We start from the raw sequence: 17238 nt of genomic DNA, 5'->3' as shown, positions 1-17238 counted from the left end.
AATGTGAAGTCGCTCCAGCCTCGCGAAGCACACATCCCTGCGGACTGCTAAAGCGAAGCATTATGCACTAGTTAACAGGCTGCGAGCTGACAACTCCTTTTAAGCATTTTTTTTTAGAAATCTTCTCTCCTTCTGTAGGAGCGCGCGAGCGTGTGTGTGTATGTGCAGAGGGAAGGACTTTTGATTGGCTGACCCGCTCTCCCTTCTCCACCCATCTCTCCCACATCACCCTGGTGTCTCTCTAAACAAAACCAATCCTTATCGCACTGAGGAAATCAGGAGCCGGAGCTTGAATGCTTTTTTTAAACACAAATATTTACCCCTGTCAAGCCATTGCTGTGTCCCTAAGAATTCCACAGCACAGCACCCCTCTGCAGCCTGCATAGCCTCCCACTGGAAATCTATGTGTGTCTTCTTTGCTTCTTCTGTGGAACCCTTGTAAACCCTTGAGCAGGAGGACAGTGAAAGCCAGGCTGAATAAGTTGTAGGAAACCCAATGACCAAATGGATCTCAAGGAGTGTGCCAGTGAGGGAAGCGTAGAGAGCCTGCAGCCCTCCAGCCTCCAAATCTTCGCCAACATGTTCACATTCCATGGAATCCGTTACATCTTCACATAATGGCCCATGAGCATGAGGCGCTGCTTGTGGACGGTGGCCTTTGCCGGCTGCCTCAGCCTGCTGGTAGTGGAGAGTTCGGAGAGAGTAGTCTACTACTTTTCCTATGAGCATGTCACGAAGGTGGACGAGGTGGTGGCCCACAGCCTTATCTTCCCCGCTGTAACCATATGTAACCTCAATGCATACCGTTTCTCCAGGCTGACAACCAATGACCTTTTCCATGCCGGGGAGCTCCTAGGCTTACTCTATGTGAATGGACACATTCTGGAACCTCAGCAGGCAGATCCTGTGGTCCTGGAAGCTCTACAGGAGAAGATACATTTTAAGCAGCCCAAGCTCTTCAGCATGCGTGAGTTTATGGACCGTGTCGGCCACGACTTAAAGGATATGATGTTCTACTGCAAGTACAAGGGTCAGGAATGCACTCATAAGGACTTCAAAACTGTAAGTATGCACATTTTTCCTAAATCTTTGGTTCAAGATTTTTCCTGGCTGTTGGTGAAGCATACCGCACATAAAAATTGCTGATTATATTGTTGGAGGATTGACGAGTAGACTTAGAAAGATTGTCTTTTGATTGCCCCACCCTCCCATCCACCAGCAATAAAGAACAAGCATTGGCATAGCCAATAGGTCTCGCCTTTGGGACCTTAGAAGTGTTTAGTTACCCAGCACAATATCCTTGGTGCAACATCATCAAGTGTTGCATGGCTAAACACTTATAAGGTCCCAACGGCGAGACCTATTGGCTATGCCAATGCTTGTTGGCTTTATGATAGGAGACTATGCAGACTGAAGGAGCGGAGTCCACAACGTCTGGAGCACTAGATCAGATAAGTATGCATATGTATATACAAATGATAGTACATATAATTGCAGCGCAAAGCGTGGTTACCGATAACACATTAATGCAGCTTTTCTTAATGTCTTCTTCCTCTACAGGTACCACGTAGGAGAAGAAAACGGAGTCTCGTGACGCTGGAGGAACACGGAACGAAATCGCCAGGACGAAGGACCGGATAGGAGAGACGCCGCCACGAAGCTGGATGTCCAAAAGGAACCCGACGCCCCAGGAAGAGATGCTGTGAACCGGAAGGTAAGTGGGGAACTCCCGCGAGCTAGAACGTAAAGCGTTACAGCTCGGGAGGGGCTGTGCTTTGACCCGACTAGTCCGCCCACACATGCACGTCCCCGAGCGGCAGCCATGTTCGTAGTCTTTGTACCCGCCCGGAACCGGCAATCACGACAGTACACACACCCCCACAGACCTCCCTACAGGTTTGGGTGTCTCGGGATGTAACTTGTGAAATCTACATAACAGACGAGGAGCGTGTGTAGTTGACTAGCTGGTTCCCAGGTGCGTTCCTCAACACCACAACCTTTTCAATGTATCAAGTATTATAGCCTGCGTCGTACTCTATGGTAATCTATGATCGCCCCGACCTCCTGTTCTTGTTCGTTATCCACTAACACAGGGGATGGGGCTGTAGGGAGTCGCATGCCGGGTGCTACCGGTTTCAGAAAAGAAACATGAAATACCGGATGTATCTTTAGGGAAGCCAGAAGATCTAGCTTCATAGCGACTGGGTTCACCACTTTACATATCTTGTATGGGCCTATAAACCGGAGTTTGAATTTGCAAAACCCTCTCAGTGCAAGATCTTTTGTTGACAACCATAACTCGTCTCTCTGGCTATATCCAGGCTCTGTCCGTCTGTGGACATCCGCTCCTTCTCTATATCTTGCTTTAACTTTGTTTAGATTCATTTGTGCTATCCTGTGAATTTCTTGTATCTTTTTTACAAAGTCTACAACTACAGGGGCAGAACCAGAAGAAAGCATAGAATGGTTTGTGTGTGAAAACCGTAAGTACAGAAAAAAGGGGAGAAAGCAGTGGAAGAGTGATGACTGTTGTTATATGAAAACTCAGCAATCAACACCATCTCATCCCAATCAGAAAGAGAGTGTAAGACCTGACACCTGATATATTGTTCAAAAGACTGATTTACTCTCTCTGTTTGACCGTCTGTCTGAGGGTGGTGGCATTAGGACAATCTGACATCTATCTGCAATAAGGCTCCCAGCCCTTTCCAGAATTTAGAAATGAATTGAGCCCCCCTGGCAGACACCAGTACGGAGGGAAGACCATGTAAGCACACAACATGTTGTACAGACACTGAAGCTAATACTCTAGATGTGGGGAGAGCCTTCAACGGAATGAAATCAGTCATCTTGGTCAACAAGTCCACAACAACAAGGAGAGTTGTGTTCCCATGGGCGGTTCTTGGTAAATCTGTTATGAAATCCAAGGATACTGTATGCCAGGGATGAGATGGAATGGGTAATGGTTGTAACAACCTCATGGGAGCTTGGTGTGATGCTTTCCCTTGGGCACAAACATGATAAGTCTGAATATAGTGCTTAGTGTCCCTCCCCATACCTGGCCACCAAAAGTGTCTTTTTAGTAAATCCTGTGTTTTCTTGTACCCTGGGTGTCCAGCGAGAGGGTGAGCGCGGCACCATTCTAAAGCCTGTATCCTTAGATCGTGAGTAGGAAGTACCAAACCTCCTTGGACATAGAACAGGTCTTGTGATTTAGTAACTTTTTGGGTACCGACTGTCTCTTCCATAGCTGCGGATGTTTGAGCCTCCTTAACTGTCAGTAAGAAGCTGTCTTCAGAATACAGAGCTCCTATTATTCGCTCTCTGGCTATTATAGGGGGAGGGTTACCCTGTGGTTCAATAGATTCATAACCTAAGCGGGATAGAGCATCCGCTTTCCCGTTCTTTTTCCCCGCTTGAAACTGAATTACAAAATCGTAATCGCTAAAAAAACTTATGTCAAACGTAGTTGTCACATAGATAGAGCTCTTGCTGATTTTAAGAACTGCAAATTGCGGTGATCTGTGAGAACTGTTATTCTGTGATTGGCCCCTAGCAGATACTGCCTCCATTCTTCAAAGACCCTTTTTATGGCCAATAGTTCCTTGTCTCCTATAGTGTAATTCGTTTCAGCAGGAGCCAACTTTGTGAATAATACGCTACGGGATGGAGACGTACTGTATTTGAATCTGCGTGAGAAAGGACCCCTCCAACAGCCACTTGAGATGCGTCTGCCTCAACTACGAAATGCCGTGAAGGATCTGGATTTCTTAGTATGGGCGCTTGTGTGAAGGCTTCCTTCAGTTTAATAAAGGACTCATCTGCCTCTGGGGTCCATTGAAACGTAACTCCTTTCTTCAAGAGCCTAGTTATTGGGGAAGCTAAATCGGAAAAATCACTAATAAACCGTCTATAGAAATTGGCAAAGCCAAGGAAGCTCTGGATCTCTTTAACATTTTGTGGAGCTTTCCAACGAATAATGGCTTCTACTTTTTGTGGATCCATACTGATTCCCTGTGGAGAGACCACCTGACTGATTGAGTATGGAAATGGCACTTCTCTAACTTACAGTACAAATGGTTGTCTCGCAAACGTTTGAGGACCTTTCTAACATGAATTTCATGTTTTTGCATGGATGAGGAATAAATCAGGAGATCATCGATATAAACAATGACAAACAGGTCCAGCATGTCCTTTAGGACTTCATTGATAAAAAACTGAAAAGCCGAAGGCGCATTACACAGCCCAAATGGCATCACCAGGTATTCGTATAATCCATACTTAGTACAGAAGGCAGTTTTCCACTCATCTCCCTCCTTGATTCTTACAAGATGGTAGGCCCCTCGCAAATCTAACTTAGTAAACACTTGAGCATCCTTTATCTGATCAAGGAGGGAAAATATCAGTGGCAGGGGATACCGGTTCTTAATGGTAATAGCATTCAATGCCCTATAATCTATACAGCATCTAAGATCCCCCTCTCTTTTCGGTATAAAAAAGAGAGATGATGATGCTGCTGATCTGGAGGGACGAATAAACCCAATCCTCAACATCTCGTCCAAGTACTCTCGCAAATACAAGTTCTCCTTTTCTGTTAAGGAATAAAACCTACTACAAGGAATACAAGCTCCAGGCAGCAGATGTATCCGACAATCATAAGCCCTACGAGGTGGAAGGCTAGTGGCTTTTTCCACGTCAAATATTTCTTTAAGAGAAACAATGTATATTGTATGTTGAACAGTAAATACTTTAAGGTGTTAAGATGTAAAATAGGATTACATGTGGATCAGGTTTGTTATTGTTTGCAAAATCAATGAAATGTTTAAAAAAAAATATATATATATTTTTCTTTAAGATCTTGCTAAATGAACGGTAACATATTTTGATCTGTACTAGTGAGTGCAATGATTCCCTGTGTTTTGAAGAATGTGTTCCTTACAATAATCGTGATTAAAGGTTAGCGTCATCGCCTTCCAATCAATGAATGGACTGTGGTGAAGTGACCAAGGTAGCCCTAAAATAGCCGGAAACTGATGGGACTGTATAAGATCAAACGCAATGAGCTCATGGTGCTTCTTCTCAATGATCAAAGTTAAATCAATTGTAGCATGTGTGATAGGACCAGACTTTAGGTTGCTACCGTCAATTGTTGTAACCTCCTCCCAAGAGGACTTAGTCACCCAAGGAACCTTGTTGCTTAGCGCCCACTGTGAATCGATGAAATTACTTGAAGCACCAGAATCTACCATGATTTGAACCTCTGCAACCTGGTGCCCCCATACCAAACACGAGGAGAGAAAGAAATTACTTGGCAGAGATGCAGGTACCTCCGTTTGCAATCAATCCTGAACTACCCGAAGTCCTTGTCTCCTGAGACTTCGGGCTCACTAGTTTTCCGAACACCTTGTCTGTTTTGGCTTTACAGGACTGTCTTTTAGGAAATGGCCCTGCTTTCCACAGTACATACACAACTTCTTTTCTCTCCTTCTCTGCCTCTCTTCTTTTCTAAGGGGGCCTCTTATACTCCCTATTTGCATCGGTTCTGGTTCCTCAGATGGATGCTCTTTCGGGATCGGATTTCCTTTCTTTATAAACAAAGACTCGCCCCTCTGGCCTCCCCCTCTCTCTTTTCCTTTCACTTATTCTTTGGTCCAATTTGACCACTAGATCAATAAGGGCGGTGCAGGAGTCGGGGGCGGGGGGGGATCAACCACTTGTGTTAACACATTTTTTAAGTCTTCTCCCAGACCCCTGTAAAACAAAGCACTTCGCTTCTCTTCTGGCCACCCAGCTTCTGCTACCAATCTATTAAATGTGGAAATGTAGGTGGTTAAATCTTTAGATCCCCGTTTTAGATTCAATAGCTCGGTGTCTCCTGACTGCATAAAGGTATGTCTGTCGAATAACTTCGTAAGTTCTCTCTTGAAAGGATTATAGTCCTGCAGTAGAGGGTCATTTCTTTCTATTAGGGGAATGGTCCAATTGGCAGCGGACCCCCCCCTAGGTAGGAGATAACAAGGACCACCTTTACTTGATCTGTTGGAAAGCACGCAACCTTACACATGAAGTGGAGCTGACACTGATTAATAAAGGCTGCAAACTTAGTAGGATCACCCAGAAAACGCTCAGGGGGACCAGGGGAATAGACGGTGGTGCGGTGACTTGTATTACTGGGAAGCTAGTGCTTGGGTTCTGGGTCCCTACACCTGAGTCAGGCCTCATACTCTGCTGCATGGAATCCACCCATGCGAGCTTCCTTCTGTAAATTCCCCAACATATGGGCTAAGTCTGCAAGGGATACCTGATTCATATCCATGGCGTTCGGGCAGAAGGAAAACTTTTCTTTTTTGGTTTTGCATTCTGTCAGGCTCAACTTTTATTTCCACAGGAACACCATGGACATGAAGAACAAATCCGCCACTTCCCTAAATCACCCACTGCACCAAACAGAGTCAAAGTGACAATGGTAACCAGGGGAAGAAGGGAAACAAAACAAGGAGAGGTAAGGGTCCCACATCGAACCCCAGGCTGAAACAGAACCAGGCAGGGACAAGGCCTAAAGAGCTGTAGATAAGAAAAATAGATAACTGGTAAGTACATGGAAAAGTCACCTTAGTTTCCTAATTCTCTCTGAAATGCTATTTCCTACCTTAATATTTCCCTTCTTCTAAGGTATTCATATGAATGAACTTAACATGCATATACCAGGTCTAAGGGGAAAAACAAGAGACTACTTCGAGAAAAGGAGACTGACAGAACTGAAGAGAAACAATAAGGAGTACCTATGCTAAAAAACCCACCTTGTTGCAAGACTTCTGTACGTATGATACATTCCCAAGAAAATTTTTACTGCTGGCAAAAACTAAAAGTGTAACCTTCTTTCAGGCAAAACAAAAGTGTAACCTTCTTTCAGGAAATAACTGATGTCCCTTTTTGTCTTTATGATAGGAGACTATGCAGACTGAAGGAGCGGAGTCCACAACGTCTGGAGCACTAGATCAGATAAGTAAGCATATGTATATAAAAATGATAGTACATAAAATGGCAGCGCAAGGCGCTGTTACCGATAACACAGTAATGCAGCTTTTCTTAATGTCTTCTTCCTTTACAGGTACCACGTAGGAGATGAAAATTGAGTCTTGTGACGCTGGAGGAACATGGAACGGAATCACCAGGACGAAGGACCGGGCAGGAGAGACGCCACCACGAAGCTGGATGCCCAAAAGGAACCCGACGCCCCAGGAAGAGATGCTGTGAACCGGAAGTTAAGTGTGGAACTATCGCGAGCTAGAACGCAAAGCGTTACGGCTCGGGAGGGGCTGCGCTTTGACCAGACTGGTCGGCCACTGCGCATGCGTGCCCCAGAGCGGCGGCCATGTTCGTAGTCTTTGTACCCGCCCAGAGCTGGCAATCACGACAGGGATGCCCCTGATATTCGTGTTCTTCCTGATGTACTAAGAAAGCAGCTTGATAACCAAAACAAACACAGGGGGCGAGAGAGGGCACCCTTGTCTTACCCCAGACCTGATAGGAAAGGGGTCTGTTTTACAACCATTTACAATGACTGAACTGAAGATGTCTTTATACATTATTTTAACTTAACTGCAGAACAGCTTCCCCAGCCCAAAACCGTGCAGTACCCTCTCCGTGGACTCATGGGAGACACGGTCAAATGCCTTCTCCTGATCTAGACAGACCAGGGAAGCCCGGATCTTTTGGTCTGTGATGTACAGGATAGTGTCCCTGATTAGCGCCAGGCTATCTGCGACTCTGCGCCCCAGAACCCGTCGGTTTGGTCTGGGTGAACTCACTCTCCCATGGCGCCCATGAGTCTATTTACCAGTGTCTTAGCCAGGATCTTGTAGTCTACATTCAGGAGAGAGATGGGGCGCCAGTTCTTGAGGTCACATTTCTCATCCTTATGTTTATACAAGAGCGTGATCATTCCTTCCCTTAGAGTGTTGGGCAGTATTCTCTCCCTCTACATCTCCGCATACATCTGCAGGAGGTCTGGTCCCACTAGGTTCCACAGTGAGGCATAGAATTCGACAGGGAGACCGTCACTACCTGGCGTCTTTCCTGACTTGAAGGATTTAACTGCAAGGGTCTTTAAGGACTTCTCTCGCTGTTGGGGAAATAGTTCTTGGGATACCAGACAGAAACTTTTCTGCTTGATCTCCCTCTGACCTCTTCTCTGAGTAGAGATCCCCATAGAAGTCTGTCACAACCTTCCTAATGTCCTCCCTGGTAAACAGAGGGTTCCCTCCGGTTTCGGGGTTTAACCCCTCACCAGCCAGGCTAGCTTGAATCCAGTGACAATTTGAGCAAGGGACCCACATCTGGGCATACCCTGCCAACTTAGGGGGAACAAAGCAAACACAAGGAGGTGATGGACGGAGCGCTGAAACTTTTCAGACACTCACCCCAGTTTAATCCATCATCGTTCTAGGAGGCCCATGCCCACAGCAGATACAATGTATCTAACTAAAATCAAGGACTGTGCCGGCCGGCTCGGAGTCACCATAGCAAAGAGTCCTCAACGAGGCTCATGATGTGTAATGTCTCTGCAGGCAAAGTGTCAGTAGTGCAATCTGACACTACACACACTGGCTGCTTTTATGCCACCAAAGTGCTTGGCAAGACTGACAGTGAAGGGATGCCAGGGGTCACAAGCAAGATGTCAGGGGGCACAACGGGTGGCTTAGGGGTCGCAGTTGCGTCCCCTGGTGACCCTTAATTCGCGTCCATGGCCTTGTTGCCTTTGGTTCTTCTCGGACTGGCCGCTGGCCAGGATATTATAGGCAACCCCACACTTCCGGACAGGATATAAACGGTGGCCCATGCACAACTGTCTTCTTTCATACTAACAGGTGGGGCAAATGTGTGGGGTCCCTCTGGGGCACACAGTGCATACATTCATAGATGATGATACGCAATTATATGCCAAGATTCCAAGTATTTTCAGGTACCTTAGATAATCTGACAATATACCTTCAAAAACTAAAGGCTTGGGTTCCGGAGAGCCATCTGCATCTCAGCAAGACGCAGGCCAATATGTTCAGTAATAAGATCTGCAGACCTTATGATAAAATCCTTCTCTCATACCTTTCTTGGAGCACTACTTATCCCATCTTCAAAGTTTAAAACTTCTGATCATAGGGCGTGGCCTAGCTCATGGCCGAGTAGGACGCACTGAGCAAGAGCTCCCGCCGGAGCCCTGAAATCCGTACAAGATCCTGCAGCATCTCATGACCAAATCGCTTTCCACCTTTCCCTTGAGTAAGACCTTTACCTCCTGGTGGCTCGAGGGAACCCACTGAGTGCCCGTGAGGAGGAGACGCGGTGTTCTGGGCATTGAGGCCTGTCAAAGATGGAGGCGCTAAGATGGCAGCCGCCGCAGCGGATGGAACTCTGGGTGCCTCGCCGGAGAGCCGGGAGTAGCTGTGGACTGCTGGAAGACTGCCCACCCACGACAGACCAGGAATCGACACCGGGACGGCAGAAGAGCGGTGGCCCACGTCCTCTGCCCCCCCGCCCTCTCCGAGAAACGCTTAGGGGCGGTGCCGGGATTGAAGGTGCAGCATGAGTTGGAGGTCCCGCATCTGCGTCCTGGTCGGAGCTGGCGAGGCACGCAGGCCGGTGAGTGCTGGGAAGAGGCAATGGAGTTGGCCAGGCCCCCGCCCGACCCAGTGCCGAAAGGCTGTGGCGGCCCTTGAGCAGAGTGTGAGGTGGAGGCCTGCCCAGGCTGCAATCGTTCGATCCTGCCTTTACATCCCCCCACGAGAGGCACGCCGAGACAGAGCCGGGGAGGGACAGAGCGGCCAGCGGCTGAGAGATACACTCGGGCCTCGCCCGTCCCAACAGTGTTTGGCTGCAACCACTAAACAGAGACTCTCACCCTAGCCTGCGGAGCGGGGCAGTAGCACGTTCGGAGCGAGATCCCACGATCCTTGGACCCACACCTACAAAAACACCAGGAGACGGATCGGGGCATCCTCGCCTGGCCCAACCCCCCCAGCACCACATAAGAGACCCCTGGTGCAGTGAACTTGTGCCTGTGACCTGGGATCACCCCAGATTGTGATTGCTGGTGGTGTTGGCCCCAGGGGCGGAGACGGGGGTTGGGGCACTCTCGACTCCCCCGTCCACCAGAGGAACCCACCGGGCGGCGTTGGGGCTGTGCGGCGGACAGTACATCCAACACGAAGAGATTCTGGGCCTCCCCCCGAAACGAAGCCAGGCCGGTGACAAAGTGGTCGGCGGACCGGGAGCCTTTTTCCTGCTGGGACTGAGTTGGGGGGCAGGACGTGGACTGAGGCACGAACTGAGGGGTCCACTCCCCTGACATCTGGAGGGGACAGAGATAAGGCCTCCTACTGCGCCAGCGGTAGGCGCAGAACCCCAGCTCTGAAGTGACTCCACAAACATCGCCCGGCCACACGTGGCCGCACGAAGGGTCGGCCCGCCACCCACACTTGCAGGACACCAGTCACTGCCATGGCGAAAGACAAGGATTCAAAACTCCTGCGGCAGGGGAAAATGGACAAGTATAACAAAGTGCTCTCCAGACCTACAGGCCATTAAATCTCTAGAGAAGTCCTGGAGGGGAAAATAGGAGAAGTCTGTTCAGAGGTGTCACTACTCCGACAGGATCGCCACAAGGTCTCCGAGAGAGTGACTGAAGCCGAAACTAGGGTGTCGGAGGTGGAGGACGCGGTCAAGGACCTCCAAAAAACAACGAGGGACATGCGCACCGCTGCTGCGGACATGCGATGGAGGATTGATGACACGGAAAACCGGGCCCGGAGAAACAATCTCAGTTTGTGGGATTTCCTGAATGGGCAGCGGGCACAAACACCGCAGGGTTTCTGACCAAGTGGCTGACTCTACCTCATCCCGACAGAGCAGTTTTCCCACTGCTTCATCATAGAACGAGCACATCATGCGCTGAGCACCAGACCTCCTCCCAGCGCCCTGCCGAGGCCCATCATTGGCAAGCTGCTGAACTTTTTGGACAGGTACATGATACTAAGGGAAATGCAGCGCAAGGGGGACGTCCGCTACAAAAATCTCAGGATTATGACATTCTCTGACTACAGTCGAGAGGTCCAGAGGCAAAGACACACTTTTGATTCAGGTCAAATTCCGGGCCCTTCAATTACAATACATGCTCAGGTTCCCAGCAAAACTAAAGGTCCTCTTCTAGGAGAAGGCCTTCTTCTTCCAGACTCCGGAGTAGGCATGGGCCTGGGTGGAGGAGTTGCCAGTGCTGCGCTTCCTTGGAGATAAGTCCCTGGACAACTGTATGTCTCGCGCCGGCACTGATGGGGAGAGCTCTCCCCGAAGATGTGGCCGCTTGACATCTGCCCGCCCACGGAGACTGCGTAAGGGTACCCCTTATACCCTCAGGAAAACCACAAAGAACAAGATGTGTCAAGACAGCCGCAGGGGCGAGCATTCTCACTTGGAATCAGAAGTAACACAGGGCCCCGGCACCCCCAGCCGACAGTCGGACACTGACTGCACTGATGTGTCCCTGAAACCGGAATCACATCATCCACTGGAGAAGGCAATCCAGGCACTTGAGGAAGGCGAGGAGACAGGCAGACCACCAGACGGGGCTCCCATGGGAGAGCCTAAACCAGGGGAAAAGAGTGCTGCAACCTAACACTGGCGGGGAAGTACTGTGTGCCAGTTAAGACCCTGCTTACTGGCTCCTCCTTTGCTGCGTTCCCACGCTTCGAATTATTGACTGAGTGAACTACTGAGCAACAAAATGTAAGAGTTTGCGGTTCTGGGGGTATGATTTGGGGGGGAACGAGAGACCGACCTACTCTCCTTGGCCAAGGGTCACTTCCAGCGATGGGGGGGGGGGGCAGAAGGGGTGGGGGGCTGAACAGTTGGGGTTGCGCAGTTTTCTATGTTAGTTTGTAAAGCGCAAGGATCGATTTACCTGGACAATTCCACACACTGGAACACACCTGGTGCCCACACTCCCGCACACCCCTAGACTCTAAAGCCCGGGGTCCAATATTGATAGCTATGCCATGACCCGCACACCTTCCCTAATAGTTATGACATGGAATGTAAATGGGCTGAGGGACAAGATCAAATGCGGACTAGTGTCGCAATATCTTAAGAGGACCCACCCAGACATCGCAATGCTGCAAGAAACACACCTCCAGGACACACAATGTGGTTTTATTGGTCGTGGAGCATACAAAGTCCTGGCACATGCTGGGTTTATGTCTGGGGCGAGGGGGGTTGCTATCCTGATTAAGAAGGATCTCCCCTTCCACATCTCATGCCTTTGGGAGGACCCCCTAGGTAGATACTTGGGTAGTCCTGAGGCAATGGGGTCGGATAGAAGTCGCACTGTTGTGTGTATACACACCACCCAGGCTACAAGCACCCACCATGACTAAGGTGATGGACATACTAACAGAGACGCCCTCAGCTCTGCACTTAGTGGGGGGCGACTTTAATGATGTTATGGATCCCTAGCTAGACTGCTCGGGCGGGGGGACAGGCCCCCTGTGATTACTCCACTTCAGCGGTTTTCCACAACATTGGGTTTGATAGACGTCTGGAGGGAAAATCATCCCCAAACCAGGCAGTTCTCCTTTCACTTTGGGGCCCATGACACACACTCGAGACTAGACTACATATTCATCCCCAAGGATGAGCTACGCGATGCGGGGCATGCGTAATTCAAGGCTCGGGCCTTTTGGATCACTCCCCGCTTTTGATCAAGATGTGTCTGAAGACACAGGAGGGCGCTCGCACTTGGTGGCTGAGTCCATGGAACTTAAGCAATGCTAAGATTGCGAGTGTGCTCAGGACAGACACTGAAATCTACTTCCAGGAAAACAAGGACTCGGTCTCCTCAGGGGTGACGGTGTGGGAAGCATACAAGACCATGTTACGGGACAGAGCCCCAAACCGCATAGCATGGAATAAGAAAGAGAGGGACAAGGCCTTAATAACCTTGGAACATGATATCACCAAACTCGATAGACGGGCGACTCTGGGCAGTGACCCCGACTCCACACGCAGACTAGCAGCCCCGTGAGGCGAATATAAGGATTTGGACACAGAAAACACCAAAGAGCTATACCTGGCCACTTTGCATCACCTCTATGAGGTGGGGGACAAGGCTGGGAAGCTCCTAGCCTGGATCAGCTGGCGAGAGGTACAGAACAGATGGGTGAGGGAGCTGTTGGACACTCAGGGCACCGTCCAATCCACCGACGACGGGGTTGCCAATGTTTGCAGGATTCTATAGGGACCTATATTGGGCCAGGAAACCCAAGTCGCGAGTCGAAGTCCAGGCCTACCTGGAAGGTATCCCACAGAGCCTGGAGGACGACCTGACGCTAACGGAGGTCCAGGAGGCCACTGTGAAACTCCATCCCGGGAAGACGCCAGGCACTAACGGGCTTCCCGCTGAATTCTCTAGGCGTTATGTCAGCATCCTAGGCCCCCCATCTCCTCCAACTTTTTATTGACTCGCACGAGGAAGGCGTTCTCCCACCGGACCTGCGAAGGGCCACCATTGTGGTCTTACCCAAGGAGGCAAGCCCCATGACCACTGTTGGTCCTATAGACCCATTTCTTTGTTAAACTCTGAAGTCAAAATTCTGGCCACCATACTGGCAGCGCGTCTCCTGGGGATGATCAGGGACCTGGTCCACGAGGATCAGTCGAAGTTTATGCCGGGCAGAGCCACTCGCTTAAGCCTTAGACGCACCCACAACTGGCTCATGAAGGTACTGAACCAGACTAGTCCACAGGTGTTCCTATCTTTGGACGCAGAGAAAGTGTTTGACGCGGTCAACTGGTCGTTCCTTGATGCCACTTTGGCCAAACTTGGGTTGGGGCCAAAATTCCATAGCTGGGTGGCACTTCTCTACAACCAGCCGATGGCTGCGGTGTGGATCAACGGAGGGTGCTCGACACCCTTCCCTATTGAGAGGGGAACGCGTCAGGGATGCCGCATTTCCCCTCTTCTTTTCGCTCTTACCCTTGAACCCCTGGCGTGTGCGATACGGGTACACCCCTCCATCTGTGGTTTCCATATTGCACCAACGGACACTGAAGAGGAGAAGATCTCTCTTTATGCCGACGACATTCTGATGTATATCTCCCACCCGGCTACGACCATCCCGGCGCAATTTGAACTGATCACTGACTGTGGCAGCCATTCGGGATATAAAATAAACTGGAACAAGTCCACACTCTTCTGCCTGACCACTGCATAAATAGACTGCTCCCTGCCAGGGGACCTTGGAGTGGTGCAATGCGGCTTTAAATACCTGGGCATCTTCATCACCCCCAATCCTGGGGTGTGTAGAAGGGAAAATCTAGGATCGGTCCTCACTAATTTTAAATCGGACGTGGAACGATGGAGAGACCTCCCCCTTACCCTACTCAGCCGTGCAGCTATTTTTATGGTTTAAATGTTTTTATATATCGCAATTCAGAAACAGCATACAATATACATATAGCTTCCACCTTGTAAGGCTGCGATATAACCACTGATCTAAGTGACTGTAGAGCACCATCTCACCTTCGCTGACAGATAGCACGTATTTTTTTTTTCTTATTGAAAATCAGCATTGATAATTTCATATTTACATTCATAGAAATTTACTCTATACATATTCAATACATAAGGAAAACCTCAGTCAAATCCAATTAATTATTGGGGCCCATAATGCTAACCCAAATTTCTTTTTTCTTCTACCTTTAAGTTTATACAAAGCAATTTCCAAATTATACAGAGCTAACAATTTAGCCTTCCAAATAGAAAAAGACGGTGAGTCCGGACTTAGCCATTGAGAGGTGATACATAAACGAAAGACAGCCATACATAAAAGCAAAAATCCCTTCTCAGAAGTTGAGCGCTTTCTAGTATTTATCCCAAACTCATATCCAATTAACACTAATTGAGGTGTAATATCAACAAGCACTCCGAGAGCTAAATTCAGAAAACATTTTACCTCATTCAACAAGGGGACTAGTACAGAGCATTCATAAAACATATGCACCGAATCAGCTGCCCTCAAAGCACCTCTAGGACAAACGTCCCCCCGATTCGTCTCCTACTTAGCTATCTTCGCTGGGGAGTAGTATAAGTCAAAGATAGCCATATAACATTGGCTTTTAAAACTACCTGATAAAAGGACAGCATCCACCAGACTGAATACTGACTGTAAGTCAACACCTAATATCCCCAGCCTTCTATCCCAGCGTTGCTCAAAGTGTACAAGATCGTCCTGCTGGGTTGCCATTATGAGTTTAGAAAGTTGAGAAATCTTACATCTCCCCTTTATAGATTCTAATATCAAATTATTTTCCAAACTAATAAGCCCTCTTAGATTAAGTTTATCTAAAAAACTTCGAGTTTGGAGATATTTAAAGAAGTCCGAGCGTTGCAGCCCAAACTTCTCTTGAAGTTCACAAAACGACATCATTTGATTATTTAGAAAGAATTCCCCAATAGTTCTAATCCCCTGAGTATTCCACCTCAAAATAGTTAAATCACGGAAAATTACAGGGAGCTTCCCTGTTATTCCTAGAGGCATATAGCGATTATATTCCTTTAAAATAAACTGTTTGCGAACTTTACGCCAAACTACTACTGCAGCCCAAAGAGTCTTAAAGCGGGTTCTTTTATAATAACTTGGCTCGAAAAACTTAGAAAATAAATACCTAGCTTCAGGCCCCATGATGAGCTCATATATAGAAGGAAAAACAGCTGGGTCTTTATACATCTGAGTACCAAAGAACAGTATCCCCATATGCTGGAGCATTGCGGCCCAATAATAGTAACGAAATTGGGGGATATCAAATACCCCCTTACTTTTGGTAAATTGAGCCATTTATAAGCTCTCCTTGTCCTCTTATAACCCCATATGAAACGGGAGCACATTCTTTCTATCCTTATAAAAATTGAGTTGGGTAACAAAAGTGGGATTGTACGAAATAAATAAGAAATTTAGGAAAAACCACCATCTTAATAACGTTGCACCTGCCATATAAAGACAGGTGCAAATAATCCAGATTCTCTAACATTTTATTGGATGAGACTAATATTGGATCAAAGTTTAAATTAACAATAGTTTGTACCTTTGAAGCAATTTTGATGCCCAAATAAACCGCCTCTGTCACTGTATTTACACCTGTCAAGACCTCTGCACCCGTAAAAAGGACTTGTGTCTTTTGTAAGTTCAATTTGTAGCCTGACACGACACCGAACTCCGACGTCAGAATTTCGATACGTCTCATCGTTTTGACCACATCCTCTGTAACAACAGCCACATCATCTGCGTAGGCTAGTACTTTAACAGTTTCCTGCATAGGTTTGACTGGTATAATCTCTGAATCTTGCTCGATTTTGGTCAACAGAGGCTCGATATAGAGAGCAAAGAGAAGGGGAGAACAGGGGCAACCCTGACGAGTGCCCCTGTAGATCTTAAACTCCTCAGAGTGCTTCCCGGATATACGGACTGTCGCAGCAGGGCGGATATAAAGTGCTTGTACTGCTTTAATAAGAGGTAGTGGAAAACCTTTCCAATAGAGAACCGCCCATAAAACATCCCAGGAGACCCTGTCAAATGCCTTTTCAGCATCCAACAGGGCCACCCCTATTGAAGCTTCAGAAGCCTGAGCCCAATCCAAAAGTGATATTATTTGGCGGACATGGTCAGTAGTGCCTCTCCCCGCTATAAACCCATGCTGACGTAGTGAGACTAGGGGTACAATAACCTTCCCTAGTCTTCTAGCAATAAGCTTAGAGAAGATCTTACTGTCTGAGTTAATTAACGTAATTGGGCGATAAGAGGCAGGTTCAAGCGCATCCTTCCCTTTCTTTTTAAAGACTATTATGGTTGTCTTAGACCATGATTCCGGTGTTATACCATTAAATGCTTGCTGAAATAGAGAAAACAACACATCGCGCAGTTCAGCCTGAAAAATAATGTAAAACTCCAAGGGGATCATATCTGGCCCCATCGCTTTCCCCTGAGGTAAAGATACCATCGCTAGCTCGATTTCTTCCCAAGTTACAGGAATAGAGAGCATAGCCTTCTGTTCCGAGCCTAAACAAAGAGATGGAATTTCCCCCAGATAATCCCCCGAGTCCATAGTTTTTTCGTTTTCATACAGCTTTTGATAACAAATTTTAAACACCTCCCGGACCCCAGCCTCCGTTTCTTGTAGTGAACCATCTCTATC

At 48.0% G+C, this 17238-nt stretch overlaps 1 pseudogene; it reads left to right on the top strand.

Moving 5' to 3' along the window:
• The first annotated feature begins 504 nt into the window (after positions 1-504).
• On the top strand, positions 505-1641 carry LOC146776389 (acid-sensing ion channel 2-like; annotated as a pseudogene).
• The last annotated feature ends 15597 nt before the right edge of the window (positions 1642-17238 follow it).

This window comes from Triturus cristatus, chromosome 12 (genome assembly GCF_964204655.1).
Source record: "Triturus cristatus chromosome 12, aTriCri1.1, whole genome shotgun sequence".
Lineage (NCBI taxonomy): Eukaryota > Metazoa > Chordata > Amphibia > Caudata > Salamandridae > Triturus > Triturus cristatus.
The sequence above is the reverse complement of the archived record's forward strand: the minus strand, read 5'-3'. Positions and strand labels throughout refer to the sequence as shown.